Below are 24,294 nucleotides of genomic sequence, written 5' to 3' on the forward strand. Positions count from 1 at the left end.
TATATATATATATATATATATATATATATATATATATATAAACTTCTATATGCATATATATATGCATATATCTAAAACAAATCTTAATAGGAGTTTTATAAATTACAAAAGTAATATATACTCTTTGTAACAAGTCTTTTCAAAATATTACATATGTAACATATATGACAGTATATTTATGTATGTTAACCTAGATTATTCACAAAAACCTTATGTTAAGTAAAAAAAACTTTTTTTTCCCCAGAAAAGTACCTTCACTATATCATACCATTTATAGCAAGTTTTTTTTAAGATTTTATTTATTTACTCATGAGAGAGAGAGAGAGAGAGAGAGGCAGAGACACAGGCAGAGGGAGAAGCAAGGAGCTTCCATGCAAGAAGCCCAATGTGGGACTCGATCTCGGGACTCCAGGATCATGCCCTGGGCCAAAAGCAGGCACTAAACCGCTGAGCCACCCAGGGATCCCCTATGTCAAGTTTTAACTGTGCGGAAGCTATATACAATAAGTACAGCATTAGGGCTGGACCTCCCAGTCACCGGGTGCTGGGAGAGGACTGGGAGGTACAGTCCTGGAGACCCTTGTGGGGTGCAGTCTGAGAGTGCATGCCTGTGATCCAAGGGGGGGCTCTGTAGGCAGCAGGTACATTTCTGTGCAACCTAGGCAATGGTGATTGCAATTTAACAACCAGGTCTAAGATAGCAGAGGTTTTAAAACATTCAGCTTCCATGAGAAACCTCGATTGCCAGGAGCATTCCATTGAGGCATGGTTGGAACCTGCAGGATTCTGGGTCGGGGCCCCTTCCCACTCCACCAGTCTCACCTTATCAGGAGTTCCAGGGCAGTGCGTTTCCACATGCTTTGCCACTTCTCAATCAGAGTCTCTGGCTCATCTCTGGCCAGTGGGCTGTCTAGCCAGTGCAAACCATACCTGGCTGCCCTGCAGGATGCAGCTTTCCAGGCTCAGAGGTCACAGTCCCCAAACATGGCCACCCCATCACCCATGACATCAACTCTTGAGAAGATTCCCATGCCCATTTTCAGTTTTTCCTTCAGAATGGGGATGCCTGGCTCCCGAGATTGGAGAGAGGACAAGTGAAGACTGTGGCCCACTGCTTGCCTGGCATCTCTACCCAGCCCCTACCCACTTCTGTATCAGGAAAGACCTCTCCCATTTTGAGGGTGTACTCAGACTGTACCACCCACCCACACACCCAGTGCCCCCATTTTGGCTCCCTGGAGACCCAGGCCCAGCCTGCCTTTGGAAAGATAGAACTGGGGGGGATAGATCCTTGCAAACCCTATAAATGGGGATTAGTGCCATCCAGGCAGGGAATCACAGTACCAGGGACCTGGGGATGAGACCTAATTGGGGAAAGGGGCTGGGGCTGGGACCCTAAGAACTTCTCAACAGGTGGAGGATGACCAGAGAGGGCCCTGCAAGTGCCCTAAGACTGTGCTGGATGGGTTTCCCCCGCAGGGGCTTATCCGAGTTCTCACTCCTTTCCAGGTTTTCCCCACACCCCTGGAATGAAAATCCTTACTCTCTCTTCTCTGAGCTAGGTACAAAATGTGAACCCGAAGTGCCAGTGACAAGAGAGGCTCCAAGAATATGCCCCTGCTCCCCTGAGGTCTCTTCTCCATCCCCTGCCACCTGCCCCTGAGATTTACCCCCTTAACCTGTGGGGTCCTTTACTGCTCTTCTGGCACCCAACTAAGAAACCCAAAGTGGAATTAGGGCAGAGGTCAGCCCCACAGGGTGACTCATTGAGTGTGTGAGTGAGTGAGTGTGTGTGTGTGTGTGTGTGTGTGTGTGTGTGTGTTTGGGGCTACATTGTCTGAATAGCCCCAGGAAGCCATGTGACTGAAGGCTCTGGGGTTAGGGTACTCAAATCATGCCCTTACCAACTTATTTGCAGGATTCCTGAGTTTATCTGCGCCCTGGTGTCTTTGTACCTGCAAATGGCACCTGGCAAGCTGGTGTAGAATATCCCAACTAGTAGCCAGAACACATCTGGGAGATTCTGGCATTTTCTAGGATGAGATGGGCCGATGTGCCTCATGGTAAGGAGAACAGGGACCCCTCAAGAACTCAGGCCTAGGGCCTAATCTTGGCCAGGTGAAGAAGGTGAAGGAGAGGGGGCACATGGGTGTAGACAGCTGCCTCTCTATTGTATAGGCTCTTCAGTCACAGGGACAGAGACCCAAGGTCAAGTGAGGTTCTCTTGTCCATCTCCCAAAGACAGAAGTGACCCCTGATCAGGCCACCACTGTAGCAGCAGTGAGGAAGAGCCATCTGCTCAGTCGCCATGACTCCCACTACCACCTCCCCCTCCACAGTTATAAACACTTCTACTTTTTTGTTAGACTTCTCAAATATGGCAGCTAGAACAAATTCTGTGCAAATATTTGTTGGGCACCTACCTTACTGCCAAGATGAGTGTCAGATGTGGGAGATTCCTCTTGAATCCAAGAAAACCTCCCAGACACTGGGACATATCAGGATAGGAAGGACCATGTGAGCCCAGCTTCTGCAGAGAAAAAAAAGAAGGCACTGAAAGGGGACTCCCCCTCCATACTCCTGGGACCCTCTTCCCACTCTGAGTGCACCTGCAGGCACTGCCACCAGTGTGTGTGGAAGGGGGAAGGAGAGGAAGGAATGTGGGGGTCATGGCAGCAACAGCTCAAGACAGGCACCCACAGAAGCCCTTGGAACCCAGCCCCTCTGGACCCAAAACCTTTGGGTATATTGGCTCTTCTCCTGCAGCAGGGACCCTGAGGGTCTAATGGCCCCTGCTTCCCAAGACAACTACCTGGCTGAGCTAGGTGCTCCCCCACTTGTTGCAGCCCAGGGAGGGGGACAGGGGCTGTCAGCAGCAGACTCTCCAGGGAAGCTCCGCACAGCAGCACCTCCTCTGCCTGCCCTCCTGGGTGGTGCCCCAGGCACCCGCAATCTCCGCTGCCTCTGCACTCACCCATCCCAAGCAGGGGGTCTGTGTTGGCCTCTCCCTGGCTGCTGCTTCCTTGTTGGCTATGTGTCCTTGAGTGCAGGATGTTTGGGGCTACAGTGGGAAGTAGAGAGTGATGCCTTGAAAGAAAAAGAATCCTTAGGAGAAGATTGGGCCTGGGGTGTCTGGTGCAGCAGTGGGAGGAAGGCAGTGCCCTCACACCCTGTCTGTCCTGTTCTGGGAATGGCCCCCCTAGTCTCCAGATGGGGGACTTGGCCTCCTATTTATAGAGGCAGCTGGCTTTGGGTAGGGGTCTACTTCCTGTGCTCAGATCTCAGGAACCCTTCCTTGCTTCTGGACCTGAGGTGCAGGAGCAGATGGGAGGGAGGAACTGAAGGCCACCTAAGGTATGTCTACTCTATCACTTGCCTAGGTGGAGCAGGGCACATGAAAGGGACTAAGGCACCTTCCTCAGTTTTGGTTGCCTTTCCTCCTCACCTGTAACAGGCTGTCCTTCTTGGAGGATACTGCTTTGCATCCTCAGTGTTCATCACCACCAACAGGCCACCTCTCCTGAGGGTGCACTGAACACCACTGGCTGTTCTTTGCTGTCTAGTACCCAGTGGGGCATGGTAAGGACCAGCATACAGGTTGTAGCCTTACCTCATCCCTCTCCCCAGAATTCTATGGAGCTGCTTCCTGGACCTTGAGACAGTGTGATAAAGTTCCAAACAGGCAGGGAGTAGCTAGGTTGCCAGATTCCCCACAGCTATCCACTCCTGGTGGAGCCCTGGTACCACACCTTTCTCTCTCAGTCCTAGATCTCTACCTCCTGCAGACTGGGCAGGATAGGCTTCCCCTCTACTCCAACTGTGGTAGACCAGGCTTAGTGACCTCAGGCTCCAGGTGCTGAGGGGGATGGGTACTGTAGAGGCTCCTCCTGCTCTAAGGCAGTCAGCTGAGGGCCCCCCATATGGGGCTCCAGATTGTATCTTCCCTTCAGCTATTAAGGTATCCACCAGGGCTAAAGCCCCCTCCTTGTAGGACAGAGCTGTCAGGGGAGCCCCAAGAGAGATAGTGGGGGCAATAAGGTTTTCAACCATCTCATTTAAAAATAAATTCTCTAAATTGCCTTGTAATTGGCAACCTGATTGACTCCAGTCTGATTTGTGACATAATGGAGGTTAGTAAAGTTGCATGTAACTGTAAAGGTTAGAACTATAGATGTTCATATCTTATGTTGTCAAGTCTTGTTTTTTGTTGGCCACTGTAAAATACAGTTAGCTCGGAAATGCAAGCTGTCCCTAATCAATTCTGTTTTATTGCACATTCTGGGTCTTTTCATGAATCTGTTTTTGTTGTTTGATTTAATATATATGGTCATTATCAACCTTTTTCACTATTATGACAAAATTTTATAGGAGGTAGTGTCTCCAAAGAGAGGACATGATCTTAATCTTACTGAATAGGAAGTAGAAGGTTTGTTTTCTTATTTCTACATTCTTGGTGGAGCTGTGGATGTTTTATTTCATTTGTAATTGGGCCTGTCAGCCAACCAACCATCCATCTGCACATAAATCTCACGTCTGTCTTTCCTATTCCCAAAGAATGTAAGAGTCCTAAATACAGCTAGTGTAGGTAAGCAGCGATAGGGTTGGGGGAAGAAGGGTGTAGCTTAGAAGTCCCCAAGAGGGGCACCTGGGTGGCTCAGCCTGTTAAGCATCTGCCTTCAGCACAGGTCATGATCCCAGGGTCCTGGGATCAAGCCCTGCATTGAGCTCCCTACTCAGCAGGTAATGTTAGCATAAGCCAACAGAGGAATTTTACTGCCTATTATCACAGTGGTTTGTACAATGTTGAAAGACTGTAATTAAGGCTCTAATGGGGTTTGGAAGTAGCAGAATTACATTCATATTGGAGATCAGAGTGGTGTAAGCAATTCTTTGCCTAATGGCAGAAGTGTGGGTTGTCACCTGTCTCACAGCCTATTCTTCTTCCCTGACTTCTCCCCTAGAATCCCTTTTTCTGATACCATGTTCTGGCCAGCAGTGAGAAACAGGTTCTGGCTGAGCCTGGTCATCGCTGGGGGCTCAAAACTTCCTCTAAGTAAAAAAGTTCCTTTTTTGAAACTTTTCATTTTTTATTAAGTTTTCAACTTTAATTTCAGTAGAGTTAACATACAGTGTTAGTTTAACATACAGGTGTACAAGATAGTAATGTATAGAATTGTTGAATCACTAAGTGCTAAGTGTACTATTAATTCCCATCACCTATTTCATCCATCCTTCTAATCCCCTCCCTTCAGTAACCTTCAGTTCTCTAGAGTTAAGAGTCTGTTTCCTTGGTTTTTCTCTTTGTCTCTCCCTCTTTTTATTTTTCTTTGCTCATTTGTTTTGTGTCCTAAATTCCATATAAGAGTGAGATCTTACAATATTTGTCTTTTTCTGACTAGTTATTTTGCTTAGCATTATACTATAGCTTCATCCATGTTGTTACAAATGGCAAGATTTCATTTTAATATTAAATAGAATTGCATTCTATGTTATATAGAATATTATGTAGAATATTGAATAATATTCTACTATATATACACACCACATCTTCCTTATCCACTCATCTATCAATGGATACTTTTATCATTTGGCTATTGTAAATTAGGCTGCAATAAACATAGTGCATATAGCCCTTTGAATTAGTGTTTCTGTAGTTTTGGGGCATATAGTAGTAGTACAATTACTGGATTACAGGGTAATTCTACTTTTAAGTTTTTGAGGAACTCCATACTGTTTCCATAATGCTTGCACGAATTTGCATCCCCATCATCAATGGAAAAGGGTTGCTTTTTCTGAACATCCTAGGCAATATTTAGTTTCTTGTGTCACTGATTTTAGCCATTCTTATAGGTGTAAGGTAATACCTCATTTTAGTTTTGACTTGCATTTCCCTGATGGTAAGTGATGATGAGTTCATGTGCCTGTTGGCCATCTATATGTCTTCTTTGGAGAAATGTCTATTCTTTTGCCCACTTTTGAATTATTTTTTTGGTATCGCATTGTGTAAGTTCTTTATGTATTTTAGATAGTGAACACTTTATCTGATACATCACTTATAAATATCTTCTCCCATTCCATAGATTGCCTTTTAGTTTTGCTGTTTCCTTCACTGTGCAGAAGCTTTTTATTTTGATGGAGTCCTAATAGTTTATTTTTGGTTTTGTTTCCCTTGCCTCTGGAGGCCTATCTAGAAAAGTGTTGCTACCACCGTCAGAGAAATTATTGCCCGTGCTCTCTTCAAGGATTTTTATGGTTTCATATCTCACAGTTAGAGCTTTAATCCATGTTGAGTTTATTTTTGTGTATGGTGTAAGAAAGTGGTCCAGTTTCATCCTTTTGCATGTAGCTGTCCAGTTTTCCCAATACCATTTATTGGAGAGAATGTCTTTTTCCCATTGAATATTCTTTCCTCCTTTGTCAAAGATGAGTTGATCATATAATTGTGGGTTTATTTCTGGGTTTTCTATTCTGTTCCGTTGATGTGTGCTTATTTTTGTGACAGGAGGAGTTCTAACATAGGTAAAGACCAAGGATAAAATCTCAGGTCAAATTCATAGGTTTTCAGGATGGTTTGAAAGTTATCTAGGTAAGTTGGTGGGGCCAGGTGAATTGAGGACGTCTACTCCTCTGCCATCTTGCTCTGCCTCCTAGACCAAGGATAAAATCTGAGTATCAGAGGAGAAACCTGTCAGGGAGGTTACAAGGACAACACCTTTTCATGGAAGTGCTTTATTAATTCTTTGTTGGCAAGAGGCCTCCTCTTTCACATGAAGGCCATACCAGAGCCACAGTAAAAGACAAGAAAAAGAAGGCTTGGGATAGATACTTGGACCAAAAATAGGCCTAGGTCTTAAACTAGATCAGCAAGCAGTGGTTGGTATCTCATAAAAGTATGTGTGAAAATATGTAGAGGATGTTTGGTTGTCACATTGACCAACACAGAGATGGTATTGTTTTCTCTTGCCTAGTAGCCAGAAATGCTAAATGTCTTTTCATGCATGGGATTGCCCTACACAATGAAAAATAATTCATGATAAAAAAACATGCAGGGAAGTGTTGAAGTTCACTAATAATCAAAAGATTTTCAAGGGAATCCATGAGATACTGTTGTCATTTTTTGTAGTATATTTTAATTTTTTGCAAAATAGACTTTAATGACAATATGCAATATACACAGTGGTGCTGCAAAACTATTCCTGCCTGTATGGGTGATGTTAATTAATATAATCTTTTTGAAATGTCACTTGTCAATATGTACCAATAGTCAAATATTCATATTCTTTCATGGAATAATTATACTTCAAAGAATCAATCATAAAAGGCAGAATGCAAGTCAAATAACAACCACCAAAAAAAAAAAAAAATCAATTTGCGTGTTCATTGAATACTTTTTTTTCTTGTTTGCTTACAAACATTTATTTCTCACAGTTTTGAAGGCTGGGAAGTCCTAGATCATGGAACCAGAGTATTTTGATCTGTGAAGGCCTACCTCCTCACAGATGACTGTTTTCTCACTGTCTTCACATGACCTCTCTGGGTGCTCTTTTTATAAAGCACTACTCCCATTCATGAGAACTTCCCCCTTGTGACTTCATCACCTCCCAAAGGCCCCATGAAGACTTAATGTAATTCACTAAAAATTGAAAGTTTCAAGAGAATGGTTAATTAATTATAGTTGGATTTGAATTCATGTACATTTATGTAAACATGGTACATGAGATGAAGTTCTGGGGATCTAATATTTTGCAGGATGAACTTAATACTGTATTGTATACTTGGAACTTTTTAAGAAAGTAGATCCTAAGGGCTCTCACCACACACACACACACACACACACACACACACGGTAATTATGTGAGTAATGGGTGTGTTATTTAACTTGATTGTAGTAATCCTTCCATAGTGTGTACATATATTAAATCATCATGTTCAACACCCCAAATATACAGCTTTTTAAAAATTTGTCAATTATACCTCAGTAAACCTAGAAAAAAGAAAATTATTAAACACTTACTATAATCAATGCCTTTTCCTGCCACTTGTTCACACTTTCTCACTCTCGAAAACTTTAAAATATAATTCATATACCATATAATAAACTAATTTAAAGTGCAAAATTCAGTGGCATTTCATATATTCAGAGTTATTTGACTATGACCACAATCCACTTTAAAAATATTTTCAACACCCCTGAAAGAAACCCTATATCAATTAACAGAAACTCTCATCCTACTCACCACCACCACCCACCAGCCCTAGGTAGTCACTAGTCTATTTCCTGCTTCTATGCATTTGTCTACTGGCATTTCATATAAATGAAATTATGTAATACATGGTCTTTTTGTCTTTGCCAATAATTTAACACAGGTTAATTGGCGGAATGATAATTTATAATAGTAACATCTCACAAGCCAATAGGACATAGGAAAATGTCTCTTAATCAGCCTAATAATTAAAGAAATAATCTAGTATACTGTTGTCCAGGCAAAGGGTAGATTAAAGGAATAAAGTCCAAATTTAGTTGAGGTATACCTTTCTAAAAGTTGGTTCTGTGAAGTCAGTCCTTCCAAGTCAAAGCTAGGTATCAGCTGCCAGCTTGGGTCCCTTGATGCTGGGGAACATAGCTAGCAGATGATGGCATGAGCATTGACAGGTGAGGTGGGCTCCTCTGAAGGTTAGTGCTCCAGGAACCCTTACGTGGCTTGCACCACTGCCCATAAGGAAGAGCCTTGCCACTGTAGGAACAGGTACCCTTCTCCTCCTGAGACTGCTGTGTAGTTTAACACTTCTGCCCGCTGGGAAGGGCCTGGCCAGCACAGGAGCAAGTGTCTCAAGATCTCTGGAGAGCTATTTAGGTCTGCCAAGAGTAGCCTTCCCCAGCCCAAACACTCAGTGTGTCCTCACAATTCTTGGTGGGTTTTTTTGTTTTGTTTAATTTCTATCATTTTATTTTATTCATCATGCTAAGTGTATTCTTTAATCCCCATCCCTTATTTCACTCATCCCCCACCCACCTCCCCTCTGGTAACCATCAGTTTGTTCTCTAGAGTTAGGAGTCTGTTGGTTCGTCTCTCTCTCTCTCTCTCATTTGCTCATTTGCTTTGTTTCTTAAATTTCACATACGCGTGAGATTATATATTTGTCTTTCTCTGACTGCTTTATTTCTGTTAAATCCATCTGTTCCAGTGTGTCATTCAAAGCCACTGTTTCTGTTGATTTTGTGTTTAGATGATCTGTTCATTGATGTAAATAAGGTGTTAAGTCTCCTACTATTTATTATTGTGTTACTATTGATTAGGTTCTTTGTATTTGTTATTATGTATTTGGGTGCTCCCATGTTGGGTGCATATGTATTTACAAATGTTATATCTTCTTGTTGGATTGTTCCCTTTACTATTATATAAACTTCTTTGTCTCTTGCTAGTCTTTTTTTAAAAAAGTATTTTATCTGGCATTGGTATTGCTTACCTGCATTTTTTTAAAAAGATGTTTTATTTATTTATTCATGAAAGACACAGAGGAAGAGTCAGAGACATAGGTAGAGGGAGAAACAGGCTCCTTGTGTAAGCCTGATGCAGAACTCCAGGACCCTGGGATCACAACCTGAGCAAAAGGCAGATAAATGCTCAACCACTGAGCAACCCAGGTGCCCCCTCCCTGGGTTTCTTTTGACATCCATTTGCATGATAAATATTTCTCCATCTCCTCACTTTCAACCTGCAGGTGTCTTTAGGTCTGACATGAATCTCTTGTAGGCAACATATAGATGGGTCTTGTTTTTAAGGCATTCCATCACCCTATGTCTTTTGAGTGTTGAGGGCATTTACATTCAATAACTATGTATGATAGCTATGTATTTATTACCATTTGTTACTTGTTTTGTGGTTGCTTCTATAGGTTTTCTCTGATTCTTTCTTCTCTTGCTCTCCTTCAGGGTTTATTGGCTTTCTTTAGTGATATGCAAATAATAAAGAGAAAAGGATCCAAGTATATGTTACTGGTTTTTGATTTATGGTTACCATTAAGTTTGTATGTAACATCTTCTTATAGCAGTCTATATTAAGTTGATGGTCATTTAACTTTAAATCCATTCTCTCTCCCTTACATTCTAGATATATGGTGTCATATTTTACAACTTTATTTTATGTATCCCTTGACCGATTTTTGTAGGAATATTTATTCTGCTTTGGTGGGGTTTTTTTGTTTGTTTGGTTTGGGGTTTTATTTATGTACTTACTTTTCATACTCTCATTTATGGTCTTTCCTTTCCACTCAATTGTCCCCTTTAATGTTTCTTGTAGGGCTGATTTAGTGATCATGAATTCCTTTAACTTTTATTTGAGAAATTCTGTAGCTCTCCTCCTATTCTGAATATCCAGCAAAGCTATCAGAGTTCTCTTGGCTGCAGATTTTTTCCTTTCAGCACTCTGAAAATATCATGCCACTCCCTTCTGGCTTTTCACAGTTCTGCTGAAAAATCCAGTGATAGCCTTATGGTGGTTTATCTTGTATGTAACTGTCTTTTTCTGCTTTTAAAATTCTTTATCACTACCTTTTGCCATTTTAATTACTGTGTGTCTTGGTGTAGGCTTCCTTGGGTTGAGTTACTGGAGTGGGGGACAGTGGATCTCTTTGCCTCCTGGATCCGGTTATCTCTTTCCTTCCCTAGATTTGGAAAGCCTTTAGCTACTGTTGCTTCAAATTTTCTGCCCCCTTTTCTTTTTTCAGGGATTCCTCTAATGTGAATGTTATTCCGTTTAATGGAATCAGTAAGTTCTGTAAGACTATTCTCAATTTGCATAATTATTTTTCTTATTTGCTCAGCTTGATTACTTTCCATTACACTGCCTTCCAATCACTAATTCATTTCTCTGCTTCTTCTAGCCTGCTATTTATTCCATCCAGTGTATTTTAAAATTTCATTTATTGTGTTATCTCAGATTGGTTTTTCAGTCTCTGCTAAGGGTCTCACTGATGTCATCTACTCTTTTTCCAAGTCCAGTATGTTTATGATCATTACTTTAAATTCTCTATCAGGCATATTACTTACATATGTTTCACTTTGGTCTCTTGCTGGAGTTTGGTCCTGTTGTTTCAATTGGGAGGTGTTTCTCTGTCCCTTCATTTTGTCTGACTTTGTGTCTGTTTCTCTGTTAGAAAAGTCAGCTACTTCTCTTGTTCTTAATGATAATAGCTTTGTGAAAAGGTCCTATAGTGCCCTGCAGTGTAGTGTGCTGTTCCCCAGGGCCTGGTGCTTTAGAGAATATCTCCTATATGTCTCCTATTTAGGTTTTATGTGGTCTCCTCTTGAGTTCTGGCCTCTTTTTTGTTCAGTCCAGTTGTATGCAGAGGCTCTTTTTGCCTATTTTTGCAGCAAGGTTTGAGGTGGTCTGCTTATAAAATGAGACCTGCCGGGATCCCTGGGTGGCGCAGCGGTTTGGCGCCTGCCTTTGGCCCAGGGCACGATCCTGGAGACCCGGGATCGAATCCCACGTCGGGCTCCTGGTGCATGGAGCCTGCTTCTCCCTCTGCCTGTGTCTCTGCCTCTCTCTCTCTCTCTCTCTGTGTGTGACTATCATAAATAAATAAAAATTAAAAAAAAAAAAAAAGAGAGACCTGCCTCTGCCCCTGCCAGAACTGAGGTCCTGCAAAAACAATCAGGTCAGGAGATGTGTTGGCAGGGCTTGTGCCCAGTTCTGGAGGAGGGGCTTGCAGTGCCAGGACTGAGGTAGTTGTGACTGAAAAGGGGGGATCCACTGAATCAGGGGTGCAGGGCTTGGTGCAAACCAGTTAGGTAGCAAGTGTCTGGCACCTGCCTGGTTTCTGTGGGTGGCTGGAGGGGAAGGGGAAGGGGGAAGAGAAATGGTGCCTGCCAGCTGTTTTGTTCCTAGAGAGGTCTGCCCATGCATCCCTGTCTCTCCAGGCTGTACTCTGAATTGAGCAAATCACTCTCCCTCCTGTCTGCCCCTAGCATTTTTCAAACTGCTATTTCTAAGCTATGTTTCCAGGGGCTGTGTGTTGTACTGTCTCCTTAAGGGTCAGGGCTATCCCAGAGCTGAGCCTGCTGGTTTCTAAAATTCCAGCATTTAAGTCCTGCTGGTTTTAAGAACTCACTTTCCAAGCAAATACTGTGGAGATTCGTCTTCCTTGTTTGTGCATTCCCCTGTAAGTCTGTTTGCTGCCTTTCTCTGGGCCACTGGCTCCCTCTGCACCTGAAATAGCCACTGTCCATTTAGCTCCCAGACTGCATCTTTGCCCTTCCTACCTTTTTCAATGTGGCCTCTTTCCTGCCTTTAGTAGTGGAATTTGTTCTTCCAGTTTTGGGGTCATTTTCTGGGTTATTTACACTAATATAATGTTACCTAGTTGTATCTATGGGATGAGGTACACTTAGGGTCCTCCTATTTCACCATCTCCCAAATTCTAACACATGGTCTTTTACTTAGTGTAACATTTTCAAAGTTTTCCTGTGTTATGGAATATATTCACTTTTTATTACTAAATAGTATTCTATTATATGGATATATCAGACTTTGTTTATCCATTCTCTGCCTCCCCCATTTCTCTTTTCACTTGATTGGTGCCATGTCTAAGAAATCATTAACCATTAACCCAGAGATACAAAGATTCACTCCTAGGTTTCCTTGTAAGAAGTTTAGAGCTTTAGCTTTCACCTTTAAGTCAGTGACCTTAAGTTATTTTAAGTTTATTTATTTAAGTAATCTCTACTCCCAATGTGGGGCTTGAACTCACAACCCCAAGATCCAGAGTTCCATACTCTTCCAACTGAACCAGCCAGGTGCCCCAGTCTACGACCTATTCTGAGTTTATTTTCACCAGTGGTATGAGGTAGGGGTCCAGCTGTGTTCTTTTGCATGTGGCTATCTGATTATTTTAGAACCATTTGTTGAAAAGACTATTCTTTTCCCTGTTGAATTATGGCACCAAAAGTAACTGACCATAACTGTAAGAGTCTATTTGGAGACTCTCAATACTGTTTCAGTGATCTGTCACACTCTTGTATTTTTCCAATCTTGCTGAACCATCTGTTCCCATGGTCTTTTAGTAAATTCCTTTGATTTACTATATACAAGATTATGCTATCTGCAAATAGAGATGGTTTTACTTCATTCTAACCTGAATGCCTTGTGTTTTTTGTTTTCTCTTTCTTTCTCTCTCTCCTCATGCTATCCCTCCTTCTCTTTGCCCCTCTCCTTCTTTTGCTGGCCAGAAACTTAAGTAGAACGTTAATGAGAAGCAGTGAGGGTATATCCTTTTTGTTGTTGTTCCTGTTCTTAATGGTGAAAGACTCAATGCTTTCCTCTTAAGTATGATGTTAACATTTCAGATTTTTCTTATAAATTGGTATCTGTGTTTTGTATTAGCATTGATATTAATTCTACCATTTGGCTATATTCTACTTTATCATTTCTAAAAAATATTAGAATTATTTAGTGAACAAATTTATAAATCCAAATGTATTATTATTTTTAAAAAGATTGGAAAAAGCAAGTAGTAGAAGACAAGTGGGAGGGAGCGCATCCTCACAGAGTTCCCTAGGATATGGCTGCTGTGAAACATCTGGAAGACTGGCCCCAAATTCCAAAAAAATGAGCCTACATGCTAAACAAAGGACTGAGATTCCTGCATGGCTGCATATGGGGGATGGGGGGACCCAGGCAGTCACAAAACCTAAAGTATAGTGCTTGATATCAGGGAAAACATTTCATGAACTCTTTTCTCATACCTTCCACTGAACTCTTGTTTGATAAATATTAAAATGCTTAACATGACCGCACATTTTCTGTTTTCAAAGGCCATTGGTAGAATGAGACAAACATTTTGGATGTTTTGTGTACCTCTCAGATTGCTGTAAGAACAGGCTCATTGTTTCTGGTGTGTCCTCTTGAATTTCTCCCAAGTTGCAGAGCTGTGGTTAGGCAGAAATGGATGACAGACTTTTCATGGTGGTCCAGAAGGGCTGAGGCTAATGATGGGACTTCAGGATCACCTAGGGGAACTGTACAGATGATGGAAGAAAAGAGAATGCTAATCTGAGAGACACATGGAGCTGGGAAAAACAACTTGCGTTTTCTTTTGCTAACTCAGCTGGGTCTCTTAGGAGAAAAATCTTCAGAAAGGACTCTGTCACATCAGGTTGGAGGCTGCCTAGATTTGTTTCTGTGTGGTGACTAGTCTTGGAAGAGGAAGGGTCCTTGTATAGGTTTAGCCTCCAAGGGCAGGACTTTGGTCCATCATGTTCTGGGGGCCCATTGGGACAGACTAGGCCATCCTAAAATCTTTACCTTGTCACCCCACACAGGTATTTCTTGTAACCTCTCAAGTCATTGAAGCTGAAGACGACCAGTGTCAGGGAATTCCACCTTTGGGTGGGGTGGGGAGCAGAGGGAACATAGAGCATCCTACCAGTGTCCAGGGTCACCAATGAGGGCAGAAAGGCTAGAGAAAGGAAATTCCCAGAAACTGCATGTATTGGGGATGCAGGTGCAGTGCCCTAGCAGGATTGATCACAGGGCCAAGAGTGACTCTGCCTATACCAGGCAGAAACGCTAAAATGGTGGGTGGGAGAGGGAGCTGGGCTCAAAAGCAAATACTGTGAGCAAGTGCCCTGGAAGTGTTCTCTAAGCACAAGCAAAGCCTCATAATCACCCTCTGTCCCTTGACCACTGCCCTAGCCCATGGGCCTGATATAAGTCCCTGTTTCCTTGGTTGTGTTCAACATTGCAGAGCTGTGGAACCAGCCCAGTGAGACCATCACCTTTGAAGTCTCTTCCCTTGGAAGCAGCTGGAGCTACTCTCAGTCTCTCCTGCTTTTCTAGCTGCAGAGCCCAGAGTCTGGGAAGGGAAGGAAAGGAACTGCCCTGATGCTCTGTCTGCTCCTCCGGTCCCTGGAGGTTCCTCTCACGGAATGTGCAATGGAAAAGCCCCGCTGCTTCCAGCAATTCAGCCCTGGATTCTCCAGGGATGGGAACCTGATGATTGTGGGATTTTTCCCCCCTTTTATTGAGGTGAGCAGCTTCACTGATTGGAGATTGTTCAGACACTTTGTATGTACTTTGTATAAGTGTGTGTGTGTGTCTCATGTTTTTATTGGATGGAATGGCTTTTTCCAGGGCTTCTGGAGGAGCATCCAGGAGGACACTATTTTCTCTGTGGTCTGTGACAGCCATCTTTAAACTCTCTTTGCAGTACCTTGGAATGCAAAGCTGAAGGCACAAACCATCCCAGCTCCTCCTGGTCCTTCTCAGAGAGACTGGGGGAGGGATACTGTGAGTCAATGAGCTCTGCACTTCAGGGCACTGAAAGTCAGTCCTGATCTGAGCACAGAAGCAGGACCTGAGTGATCCTCTCCATGGAGGGTCAGGGATGATGGCCCTGGGATCAGAGCCCACTTGTAGGAAGAAGAGCCCTTTCACAAAATGCCCTATCTGGTCGCTGTCCTTGGTCCTGAATTCTCTAGCGTGGAAGAGTCCGGGACTTTCAGTCTTGTAGTTTAAAAAAAAAAAAAAAAAAATCATCCTGTGGTTAAGAACATGAAAGGGAGGGACACCTGGGTGGCTCAGTGGTTAAGCGCCATCCTTCAGTGCAGGGCGTGATCCTGAAGTCCTGGGATCGAGTCCCACATCAGGTTCCCTGCATGGAGCCTGCTTCTCTGCCTAGGTCTCTGCCTCTGTGTGTCTTTCATGAATAAATTATTTAAAAAATGAAAGGGAGATGGCTGGAATGTGGCATTTTCATCAGGTTTTTTAAGGATATAAGAATAATATTGATTTCCCACTATTCACATGAAGATGCTAATCGGGGACTGTTGCCTTTTGTTCAAAAGCTATAGGACAATGCAGTTTGACTATACTTTCAGAGAATCACAGCTGAGATGCTAATAACCATGCAACCAGAGAGAGAGGTCAGGGTACAAAGCCACTTGTCAGTTGGGTCCTGGGTGGTTTAGAGGAGTTTACATGAGGTCTAGAGCCTGGGCTCTGATTTTGAGTGGTTATCAGAGAGGTGGTAGGTATTGTAGAAATGGAAGGTGGTGGGGGAGAAGCAATCTGGGAAGATCAGTTCATCTTCCCTAGGACTTCTCTAAAGGTTTAAAATTAGTATTTTATTTGGAAATCTGTTGTATTAGCAACATAGCATAATGCATATGTCCAATAGCTAGTTGCAAATAGAATTTTAGACCTTGAATTCAAGATAGTGAGGCTGGCAATGAACTTCTGAATTTTAATAAAAAACCCATATTTAAAGTCATGGACAGGACATTTTTTGAGAACACGAGATTATATGGACATTTAAATTTGTTTGCTAAATGTAAAGAACAGAAGGCTTAGAATAGAGCTTTATTAAATCTTACATTTATGGCACAACTGGAGCACGTGGCCCTATGTAGGAGACTCAAGAGTGACAAAAGGAGCTGTAAGAAAAATCACTTGGGATTTGTGATTCCAAGGATGTAATGAATTTTTTGTGATTTTTTCCATATCTGATTTTTAATAACTTTTTTCTCCACTCTTTGAATATTTATTGTATCCATAGGGATAAAACCCTGTAACTACTGTTAGGCATGTGAAATACAGACCTGTTAAATAATATTATAAGGCTTATGAGACTGGAGCATGGTTTAGAGGTGGGCAACCTCAGCGCCTGTCTTTTTGTCTCTCTGGGTAAGGGCCTGATCTTGCCGGGCAGGCAACCCTGCTTTTCTGTCATTTCCAGCAGCTTCTGTGAATACAATTGATTTCAATGGATACATTTTCCTCAATGAATATATATTTTACTCTGGATTTTGGTTACTTCATCCTTTGTTATTTTAACTGATGTGGTTCAAGTTTTCTTATTTTCTGCTCTGAAGGCCAAAAATTCACTTTTCTACAGAACAATCCCATCCCATTTCACATCAGCAACCTGAGAAACTACTTGCTGAAGACTCATGATCTGCTACATCTTGGTGACCCTCTCTGGCCTTCACCATCTTGACCAATGCAGCTACAGCGATTTCTGCTTGTTGAGAGGTAAACCCCTTTTCTTTTTTTTAATAATAAATTTATTTTTTATTGGTGTTCAATTTGCCAACATACAGAATAACACCCAGTGCTCATCCCGTCAAGTGCCCCCCTCAGTGCCCATCACCCATTCACCCCTACCCCCGCCCTCCTCCCCTTCCACCACCCCTAGTTCGTTTCCCAGAGTTAGGAGTCTTTATGTTCTGTCTCCCTTTCTGATATTTCCTACACATTTCTTCTCCCTTCCCTTAATAGTCCCTTTCACGATTATTTTTAATTTATTTTTTATTGGTGTTCAATTTACTAACATACAGAATAACCCCCAGTGCCCGTCACCCATTCACTCCCACCCCCCGCCCTTCTCCCCTTCCACCACCCCTAGTTCGTTTCCCAGAGTTAGCAGTCTTTACGTTCTGTCTCCCTTTCTGATATTTCCCACACATTTCTTCTCCCTTCCCTTATATTCCCTTTCACGATTATTTATATTCCCCAAATGAATGAGAACATATAATGTTTGTCCTTCTCCGATTGACTCATTTCACTCAGCATAATACCCTCCAGTTCCATCCACGTTGAAGCAAATGGTGGGTACTTGTCGTTTCTAATGGCTAATATTCCATTGTATACATAAACCACATCTTCTTTATCCATTCATCTTTCGATGGACACTGAGGCTCCTTCCACAGTTTGGCTATTGTGGACATTGCTGCTAGAAACATCGGGGTGTAGGTGTCCCGGCATTTCATTGCATCTGTATCTTTGGGGTAAATCCCCAACAGTGCAATTGCTGGGTCGACGGGCAGGTCTATTTTTAACTCTTTGAGGAACCTCCACACAGTTTTCCAGAGTGGCTGCACCAGTTCACATTCCCACCAACAGTGTAAGAGGGTTCCCTTTTCTCCACATCCCCTCCAACATTTGTGGTTTCCTGCCTTGTTAATTTTCCCCATTCTCACTGGTGTGAGGTGGTATCTCATTGTGGTTTTGATTTGTATTTCCCTGATGGCAAGTGATGCAGATCATTTTCTCATGTGCGTGTTGGCCATGTCTAGGTCTTCCTCTGTGAGATTTCTCTTCATGTCTTTTGCCCATTTCATGATTGGATTGTTTGTTTCTATTTGTTGAGAGGTAAACCCCTTTTCTTCAAACACACTCAATACATGTGCATTGAAGAGTAGAGTTTCCTCCTACCAGAAGAGGTGAAATCTCTCCTTCTGCATGCAGGCTTCAGGCAACCAGAAGCAATACTTAGCATTCTTTGAGGCGTCATGGGTGGTCCAAGGCTGTAGCACAGGGAGAGGGCACAGGAGGCACTGGAGACACGTGGGGTGAGGCTGAGCTGGCACCTGCACGGGATGTCTGAAAGGAGCACTTGGTCGAGGGCATCAGGCAGATGCCAACCAAAAATTCTGGTATACCTATACTGATGTCAGATGAAATAGACTTTTAAGGCTTAAATACTTAAGGGTCTTACAGTATAATAAAAGTGTGCAACCTATGAAATAAAAATTCTATACCTATTTGCATCTAGTAACATTTCTTCAATCTTTATAAAATGCATTTGGTATGATTTAATAAATCTGACTGCTTTTGTTCAGTATTAAGTTTTGATATTCAGACAGGTTGTCTTGTTCAATTTTTGTGGCTACATATTAGGATATGAAAGCCTCAATTATTTTAACCATCCTGTTCATGGACTTTACAAAGCAAAAGTTGAACTTAGGCAAGAAAATGATAAATCATCTAGCATACTGTCATCTTCAAACATTTGCTCTCAGCTACTGATTGCTGATAATTGCGTGTTTGGCCAAAGATACGGGACATTTAAACAGCACAGTTAATACATTTGAGCAAATGAACACATACAGAATTCTATAAACAATTAGAGAATACAGTCTTTAGAAAGCCATTTCAGACATGTGTAAAAGTTAGCTAAAAAAAAAAAAAAAAGGCAATTCAACAAATTTCAAAGCCATACAGGCCGTGTTCTCTGACTATACAATACTTAGAATAGAAATAAAACAATTATAAAAATTTTGAGCTTGGAGACTTTGGACATGCAAATTATCTTCCCTGGGTCTCAGCTTATCCATCCAGAAAAATGGAAGCAGGGGGGTATTTTATCCATAGGAATATTATGTGACTTAGTGAAGCAATGCTTGTGTATGATTCACTGATGTAAATGGCCTGAACAGTGCATTACATTAGCTGTAATATACTTGCAGAGTACCTGGCCCTTCCAATAAAATGAGCTTTGGAACTGGCAGGCTATGAATATTAAAAGAAAAAAGCTAAAGTTAAAAATGAGACTCAATTATTTCCCTTAGAGTCACCCAAGACAGAGAGGGAAGTTATGGAAAGATTGGAAGCAAGAGAAAAGACAGAGCACCAATATCTCAGTCAAAGACATAAACCATAAGCAGTTTTAAAGGATTAAAAAAGCATAATGATAGGCCCTTCACATCCATTAGGATGGATGTCGTTTAAAAGACTGATAATAGGGACACCTGGGTGGCTCAGTCAGTTAAGCATCTGCCCAGAATTTTGGGATGGAGCCCCACATGATGCTCCTTGCTCAGCAGGCGGGTAGTCTGCTTCTCCTTCTCCCTCAGCCCTTCCCCCAGCTGGTACATGTTCTAATAAAAATCATTTTGAGTGAATGAATGAATGAATGAATGAATGAATGAAATACATACAGACAGACTGTTGGTGAAGATGTGAAGAAACAAACCCTCAGGTACTTCTAGCAGGAGTGTGAAATGGTACAGCTGCTTTGATACACAGTCCTGCAGTTCCTAAAAACAAAGTAAGCAAATATATGTGTGTAAAATAAAACGACATATATATAATATATATGTATATATAAACACATGGGTATAAGATATCAATGGAAATAAAAAGCATTTAGAAATAAATGACTTTGGGGGATCCCTGGGTGGCGCAGCGGTTTGGCCCCTGCCTTTGGCCCAGGGCGCGATCCTGGAGACCCGGGATCGAGTCCCACTTCGGGCTCCCGGTGCATGGAGCCTGCTTCTCCCTCTGCCTGTGTCTCTGCCTCTCTCTCTCTCTCTCTCTCTCTCTCTCTCTCTCTCTCATCTCTATCATAAATAAATAAAAATTAAAAAAAAAGAAATAAATGACTTTGAAGATATTTAAATAATTGAAAAGTTGAGTATTAGTAAGTCAGGTGTCCAAAGTAAGAACTCAATAATTCAAAATAAAATAGAAATAAGGAAATAAAGATAAAAAAAAAAAACACTATAGAGGATCAACAAAGCCAAAAGTTTGTGCCTTGCTTGATGAAGTGGAATCCCTACTCCCAATTTTTTAACAGAAATTGTCATAGCAAATAGCCAAGTCTCATTTCGAACTTCAAAAGGAGCCAAAATTTCACCATTTGATGTTTGTAGTAGGATTTTGCAGATACTCCTAGTCAAGTTAGAGAAATTTCTTTTTTTTAATATTTTATTTTTATTTTTATTTATTTATGATAGTCACAGAGGGGGGGGGGGCAGAGACACAGGCAGAGGGAGAAGCAGGCTCCATGCACCGGCAGCTCGACGTGGGATTCGATCCTGAGTCTCCAGGATCGCGCCCTGGGCCAAAGACAGGCGCCAAACCGCTGCGCCACCCAGGGATCCCCGAGAAATTTCTTTCAATTTAAATTTTATTACAGAAGTTTCAAAGACAGTATGGAAATGCCTCAAAAAGTTAAAATATAGAGCTACCCTATGACCAAGCAATTGCACTACTAGGTATTTACCCAAAGAATAAAATGATTTGAAGGGGCACCTGTACACCAGTGTTTATGGCAGCAATGTTGACGATAGCCAAAGTATGAAAGAAGCCCAGATATCCATCAACGGATGAATGGATAGATGATGTAGTACACACACACGCGCGCGCACACACACACACACACACACACACACGAATATTAGTCATCAAAAAGAATGAAATCTTGCTATTGCAATAATGTGGATGGAACTAGAGGGTATCATGCTAAGTGAAATAAATCAGAAAGACAAATACAGGGCAGCCCGGGTGGCTCAGCAGTTTGATGCCTGCCTTCAGCCTGGGCGTGGTCCTAGGGACCTGGGATCCAGTCCTGCATCAGGCTCCCTGCGTGGAGCCTGCTTCTCCCTCTGCCTGTGTCTCTACCCTCCCCCGTGTGTCTCTCATGAATAAATAAAAATCATTTTTTTTAAAAAAAGACAAATACATGATTTCATGGATATGTGGAATTTAAGACACAAAACAGATGAATGTAGGTGAAGAGAAGGAAAAATAAGATGAAAAATGAGAGGGAAACAAACTAAGAGCCTCTTAACTCTAGGAAACAAACTGATGGTTGTTGGAGGGGAGGTGGGTACAGAATGGGGTAACTGGGTGATGAGCATTAAGGAGAGCACTTGATGTAATGAGCACTGGGTGTTATATGCAGCTGATGTCACTAAATTCTACCTCTGAAACTAAAAAGTTATCAAGCAAAAATAATTTTATGTCTTAATTCATTGGCCTGTCTTAATTCATTGGCCTATCACAGTTTAGCAATTAACATTTTGCCACTATTATCTCTGCCTAGCTCTTCTTTTTGCTGATGTATTTTTTTTTTAATTTGAGAAAGAGCAGGGAGAGGGGGAGAAGGAGAGAGGCAAACTCCCAACTGAGTGAGGAACCAAGTGAGGGGTTCTATCTCACAACCCTGATCATGACCTAAGCCAAAATCTAGAGTTGAATGCTTAACTGAGCCACCCAGGTGCCCCATTGCTGTTATATTTTAAAATAAATTGCTGATATTATGCCAATTTATCCCCAAGAACTTTAGTATGACCTTTTCTTGTATGTGTTCTGCCCCATAGTTAGATTGTTTTTCTCCAAAGACGCTTGGCTCTCTTTAGTAGAGAATAATATTTAGAGGACATAATCAAGGTGCTAGGCATCCTCATTAGTACTGGATTATCATTGTCTACATGCCTTTTCAGAGAAGAGGTAGGTTATGTCTTTTTTAAAATAAATAAAAAAGAATCAGGAGTTCATATTGTGATTTTTAAGGTCAGTTCTACCATTAGGATTCTATTCATTTTGTTTTATAAATCAAATGTTTTTCTTACAATAAAAGAGTTATTCCTAACACTGTCAAAATATTTACCTTTAAACATATTACTGTTGGGGGTGCCTGGGTGGCTCTTAAACATCTGACTCTTGATTTTGGCTCAGGTTGTGATCTTCGGGTCCTGAGATGGAGCCCTGCATTGGGTTCTGTACTCAGTGAGGAGCCTCCCTGGGATTCTCTCTCTCTCCCTGCCCAGCCCACACATACACATGCAAGCTCTTTTAAAAAGTTACAATTAGATAGGAGCTTGGGAAGATTGCAGAGTAGGACTCTGAGCTCACCCTATCGCTTCTCATAACTAGTTATTATCCACAACCAAGTCAATAGACAAGAAAGCAGAACAGTCTCCACAACTAAAGAAACTGAAGCTGAATGGTTAAGAAGATCAGAAGAGTGGAGGGAGGGAGCTATACCCACAGAGAGAGTAGGGAAATGGGCCCTAACACCAGGGAGCTCACACAGGAAAGACCAATCTGCACGATGTTTGGCTTTGAAAACCAGAGGGACTGAAATCCCTGAGTTTATATAACAAGTGGGATGTGGAACCTGGAGCTTTAAAAGTCAGCTGGCTCAGCACTGGGTGAGCTGAGAGGGTGAGTGACAGCTGGGTCCTTGAAGAGTCAGCAGTCTGTGAGGAGGGGCAGCATAGAAACAGCAGCTTAGGGGATTCCTGGGTGGCTCAGTGGTTTGGCGCCTGCCTTCAGCTCAGGGCGTGATCCTGGAGTCCCAGGATTGAATCCCACATCAGGCTCCCTACATGGAGCCTGCTTCTACCTCTGTCTGTGTCTCTGCCTCTGTGTGTGTGTGTGTGTGTGTGTGTGTGTGTGTGTGTGTGTGTGTCTTTCATGAATAAAATCTTAAAAAAAAAAAAAAAGAAAGAAAGAAAGAAACAGCAGCTTACACAATACCAGGGGCAAATGGGAGCTGTCTGTTCACACTGATTTTGAAAGGTATCGGGGTACTTCCTGGAAAACAAGGGAGCTGGTAGGCACCATTTTCCTTTCCTGCCTCCCAGCATAAACACAGAGCCACCTGTGGGAAGCACGGCTGCAGATACTTGGTATTTAATCTCCTAGCAGTGTGCCACACTCATGAGATCTCTGATGGACTTACCCACTCCGACCCTACTAGCCTTGGTCCTGGGATTGGGGCAAATCTTGTGACCTACCCTACATAGCCATGAGGTACACAGCTGTCCCACACTGCATCCAGCCAATGTGCCATGACCAGCCAACACCACACATGTACCCCACATAGCCACCAGGTGCACAGCCAGTACTGTGCACTGTTGCAGGGCCACGTGCCCCCAGCTCCTGTTGTACACCAGACCCACCTGTGCTCAGCCATTGCTGTGTACCCCAGCTGCCAGATGCACAGTCCCTGGTGCCCATAGTGCTTAGGGTATCTAGCATAGGACTAGTGGCCTAGCACAAATTTTGCTAACACTGCCACCCCATTCTCAAGTTCCCCAGTGGGCATAGCCCCTCAGAGCTGGCCTACCTATATCCCAATAACAGAGAGCAAAGACAGCCCACAACAGGCAGATAGTACAGATGGCAGCATTGAAAAGAAAAGGGATTCAGACACAACAGCAAGGTATAAGCAACACACGTAGGATACTCTTCTAAAGTGCCAGGTTCTGGTAAACAGGGGATGCTGCACTCCAGGATCTCTCTATAAAGTCATTACTTTACATGAGCAGAAGACATAGCTGAGAGGGAGAGAGACTCTCAAGCAGACTCACCACTGAGCATGGAGCCCAATGCAGGGCTTGATCCCAGGACCCTGAGATCATGTCCTGAGCTGAAATCAGGAGTCAGAAACTCAATTTACTGAGCCACCCAGGTGCCCCCATAACTGATTAACAGAGGGAAACAGACAGAGGGGCAGACAAAATGAGGAGACAAATTTATCCCAAGTGAAAGAACAGGATTAGGCCACCAACCAGAGATCTAAGTGAAACACATAAGTAATATGACTGATAGTAAATTTAAAGCGATGATCACTTAAGACAAGTGAGATCCTTAACATAGAACTACAGAATAACAGATAAAGTGAACAATAAATGAAATGAAAACATGCTTGATGGAAGGAACAGCAGGCTGGAAGAAGCAAAGGAATAACTTAGTGATCTAGAATATAGAGTAACGGAAG

General features: G+C 42.4%; 1 protein-coding gene across 1 annotated transcript in view; it reads right to left on the reverse strand.

The window, feature by feature from the left end:
- LOC112659697 (olfactory receptor 1361-like) overlaps window positions 1–24,294 on the reverse strand; it is a 69,470-nt gene that overhangs the window by 35,211 nt on the left and 9,965 nt on the right. Inside the window, exons 2-4 of the mRNA XM_049091884.1 lie at window positions 19,721–19,819; window positions 13,860–14,020; window positions 2,424–2,530 (exon numbers count right to left, since the gene is read on the reverse strand). The gene's annotated coding sequence lies outside the window, so the exon portion shown is untranslated. The remainder of the gene's footprint in view (window positions 1–2,423; window positions 2,531–13,859; window positions 14,021–19,720; window positions 19,820–24,294) is intronic.

This window comes from Canis lupus, chromosome 11 (genome assembly GCF_003254725.2).
Source record: "Canis lupus dingo isolate Sandy chromosome 11, ASM325472v2, whole genome shotgun sequence".
In the NCBI taxonomy this organism is placed as follows: Eukaryota; Metazoa; Chordata; class Mammalia; order Carnivora; family Canidae; genus Canis; species Canis lupus.